Source organism: Arachis ipaensis, chromosome B08, assembly GCF_000816755.2.
Source record: "Arachis ipaensis cultivar K30076 chromosome B08, Araip1.1, whole genome shotgun sequence".
NCBI classification, from domain to species: Eukaryota; Viridiplantae; Streptophyta; class Magnoliopsida; order Fabales; family Fabaceae; genus Arachis; species Arachis ipaensis.
Genome location: NC_029792.2, coordinates 125764842 through 125769501, shown reverse-complemented (window position 1 = coordinate 125769501; position 4660 = coordinate 125764842). Strand labels below are relative to the sequence as shown.

The following is a 4660-nucleotide window of genomic DNA, read 5'->3' as shown; positions in this document are numbered from 1 at the left end:
ATAGATAATATTGTAAATACACAAAAAATAATTTTTTTTATTTTTTTGTTTGTAATGGATGAAAATTTTTTTTAGTAACATCCATCCCAAAATTTTGTTTCTTTTCCATTTTTTTAACATTTAAATAAAAAAAATTATTCATTTTTTTTTTTTGTTTTTCCTTAAATCAAACATAGTGTTAGTTACGAAAGAAGAGGAAAAGAATAACAATGTTTAAATTGAGGTAATTTAGTAAGGCGAAGTTTTTGGTATAGATATATCAAAATATCTATACTTTTGGATCATACGTGTGTGAGTCCAATAAGAGACGCGTGTTCGCTATCGATAACCTGCAAAATCAGTCCTTTAAAAAAGTGTCATTGCAATAAAAGTGGGTCAGAAATTTTGTTCAGAAGTGATCTTGTGAGGGCAGAAGGATTATTTGCTAATGTGATATTATTATGGAATGTTAGAGATAAAATTTTTTGGGTCATAGACTTCGTGGGCTTAACGAAATTTTGGCCTAGGTGTAAAAAATATAGGAGGAGAACTATCTATGTTTGGGAGTGGATCATCTCTAGTGGAAAAAAAAACTGGAGGGTATCCAGTGAAAAATCTCACTCTTCATTGCATTCTCTCTTACATTTATTTCTAATCCCACTTGTAGAATTAAAGATGGGAGATTACACTTTATTCTCTCCGGTGACAAAAAAAAATAGAGAGGATCCATTTTCATCTATGTTTTGAAATCCATAAGAAAAAGAAAAAAAACATTTTAATGAAATAAGAAGAACAAAGAAAAAAAGAAAAAAGAAAAAATAAGAGTGGCGTGAAGATCCAATAAAATTGAAAAACAGTAGTGGTACATTAAAAATATGTGAACATTAAAAAAATAAAAAAATTAATAATTATAAATTTTATGTTTCTTAAGTATTTCATAATGCATTGGTGTCATATCTAAATTTTAATATTTTTATTTATTTTATTAAAAATTAAATGGATTAGAATGTCAAAAACCTAATTAAATATTATTCATCAATTAAGAGAGGTATTTATAGTCCATATAGAATTATAAGATTATAGGCTACATGTCGTCTTTTTATTCGTCAATATTTTTATCGTACTTATTCATATAAATTTATCATGATACTGAAATATTTTTATATTTATAGTCCATATAAGATTATAGAATTATAGGTTATATGTCGTTTTTTTATTCGTCAATATTTTTATCGTACTAATTCATATAACTTTATCATGATACCGAAATAAATACCTAATTTAATATATTACTTAAAAAATTCATTCAAAATGGATGGCTTAAATACCATTCAATTATATTATATTTTTTTTACAGAGAATTTTGCTTTCATGTTTCAATAATTACCGCGTTGATTAAAAAATATATCATTTACAATAAGCATTATTTTATTTTAATATTGAATAATGGACCTTAAGAGTTACTAACAAATTTTATTTTATCTTATTGTTTAATTTAGTTAGACTTAATTTATAAAAAGACTTATAGCATTATTCAAATAAATATGGACTTTAGGAGTTACCAACAAATTTAATAAACCTTATTATTAAAGATAACGAAAATATTTGTTATTGTAATAACAATGTTAATGGGCATAATTAATAGAATTATTTTTTTATAAATTTTGTCCGAGCAAGAATAATATATTGAGAATAAATAGATAATAAGAAACTGAAAATACTTCTATTAAACTACTCTTCTACCTTAGTCCATGACAACAATAAAGAAGTCTCGTGGCCCACAAATTCAACCCAACAGAATACATAAATTCAATTACAATTTTAGTCTTTATTATCTTATCTTTATCTTCTCTTTAATTGTTTTTATCTTATCTTTATTTGCTTTTATCTTTCATAGGACAATGTTCTATATATATTTAGTTTTACCCTCATAGTTTACAACACACTTCAATTCAATTCAATTCAATCAATCAAGAAATACAAAGTATAATATTCTTCATCTCTTCTTTTCTTATTCTTTCACAATTTTATCAAGTAAAGCGCGGGTTAGGAATCACTTCATGATCTATTAACTACTGCGCTCTTTCCACACTAGGCCTTCCTGCTGTTGGAGTAACGTGCAATAAATTTAAGTGAGAGTCTGGTGTAGCTTTGGACTTTGCAGGGTGAAAATGGTTACCAATGCTACTTCTGCAAGTGCTTGCCCCCCACCCATGAAACCAACATCAAATGGTGTGTTTCAAGGAGATAACCCTCTTGATTTTGCACTCTCGATGGCTATTTTACAGATATGCCTAGTATTTGTAGTCACAAGAGGATTGGCATATATTATAAGGCCTTTGAGGCAGCCAAGAGTCATTGCAGAGATTGTGGGAGGAATATTACTTGGGCCATCAGCATTAGGACGAAATAAAAGCTATTTGAATGCTGTTTTCCCCTCCAAAAGTCTTATAGTACTGGATACTCTGGCAAATATTGGCCTTTTGTTCTTTCTATTCCTTGCAGGCCTAGAGTTAGATCCTAGATCTTTGCGTCAAACAGGAAAACAGACCCTTGCCATTGCTATTGCTGGAATAAATATACCTTTTGCCTTGGGAATTGGTTCGTCATTTGCTCTTAAAGAAACAATTGCCAAAGGTGTAAATGGTACTGCATTTCTTGTGTTTATGGGTGTAGCTCTATCCATAACTGCTTTCCCTGTGTTGGCTCGTATTTTGGCCGAGTTAAAACTTCTAACCACCAATGTTGGTAGAATGGCTATGTCAGCCGCAGCAGTAAATGATATTGCTGCTTGGATTCTGCTTGCACTTGCTGTTGCCTTGTCAAGCGATAGCGAGTCTCCACTAGTGTCATTGTGGGTCTTCTTATGTGGATGTGGTTTTGTTATTTGTTCAATCATCATTGTCCCTCCGATTTTTAAAAGGATTACACAACGATGTAATGAAGGCGAGCCGGTGGATGAGATATATATATGTGCTACATTAGTTGTTGTTTTGGCCGCGGGTTTTGTTACAGATGCTATTGGAATCCATGCCATGTTTGGTGCATTTGTTGTTGGCGTGATGATTCCAAAAGATGGACCATTTACCAGTGCTCTTGTGGAGAAAGTAGAGGATCTTGTTTCGGGCATTTTCCTCCCACTCTTTTTTGTGTCAAGTGGATTGAAGACCAACGTATTCACCATTCACGGCCTGCAGTCATGGGGTATTCTGGCCTTAGTTATTTTCACTGCTTGTTTTGGGAAGATTGTTGGAACCATTGTTGTATCACTCTTCTGTAAAGTACCCTTGAAAGAGGCTTTAGCTCTGGGATTCCTAATGAACAGTAAGGGCTTGGTTGAATTGATTGTTCTCAACATTGGCAAAGATAGGAAGGTTTTAAATGATCAAACCTTTGCCATTATGGTTCTTATGGCAGTATACCACATTCATTACCACTCCTCTTGTCATGGCTGTGTATAAGCCTGCAAGAAGGGGAAAAATAGATGATTACAAATACAAAACAATTGCAAGGAAGAACACAAACAGCCAATTGAGGATTCTTTGTTGTTTCCATAATGCAAGAAATATTCTATCAATGATAAACTTGATTGAAGCCTCAAGAGGAATCCAGAAGTCCGGTGGAATTTGTGTGTATACAATGCACCTCAGAGAATTTTCTGAGAGGTCATCAACAATATTAATGGTACATAAGGCAAGGAAAAATGGGTTGTCATTTTGGAATAAGGATCGTCCCTCTGATGCTGATCACTTAATTGTGGCATTTGAGGCTTATCATCAACTGAGTCAAGTGTCTATCAAACCAATGACCGAAATCTCATCTATGGCAGACATGCACGTAGACATTTGTGCAACTGCTGGGGGGAAAGAAAGCTGCAGTAATCATTCTTCCGTTTCATAAGCACCAAGGATTGGATGTCTCATTAAAGACAACAAGAAGTGATTTTAAATATGTTAACAGAAGGGTCCTTGAGAATGCTCCATGCTCAGTTGGAATTCTCGTTGATCGTGGCCTTGGTGGTACATCCCATATATCTGCAAGCAATGTTTCTTATTCCATTACAGTGCTTTTCTTTGGTGGAAGTGATGATCGCGAGGCCCTTGCTTATGGTGCTCGAATGGCCGAGCACCCTGGCATAAGATTGGTGGTTCTTCGCTTTGTCGTGAAACCAAGTACCACAGGAGATATCGTTAGAGTGGATGTGGGAGAATCCTCTTTCAGCACCAAATTAATCTCTGAGGATGAGGAGTTCCTTAATGAATTCAAGGCGAAAGTAGCTAACGATGATTTTGTGACATACGAAGAGAAAGCAGTAAAGGATGCAGCAGAAACAGTTGCTGTGATCTGCGAGTTCACTCATTGCAATTTGGTTCTTGTGGGTCGAAGGCCACAAGGTGAATTGGCATACGCTCTCAAGAGAAATGAATACCCAGAACTTGGACCAATTGGTTCTTTGCTGGTATCTCAAGATTGCCCGACAATAGCATCCGTCTTGGTAATGCAGCAGTATCAGAATCAATAATTTGGTTAAGGTTGTGTTAACAAATGATTTGGTCAATTTTAATTCATTTTTGGTTTTTAACTTGTCAAGTGTTTAGATATATATATCCGAAAGGCTAAGGTAGAAGAGTAGTTTAATAACTTCTTATTTTATATGTTAACATTTTTTAATAATTTTGTT

At 33.5% G+C, this 4660-nt stretch overlaps 1 pseudogene; it reads left to right on the top strand.

Moving 5' to 3' along the window:
• Window positions 2103-4569, top strand: LOC107612105 (annotated as a pseudogene).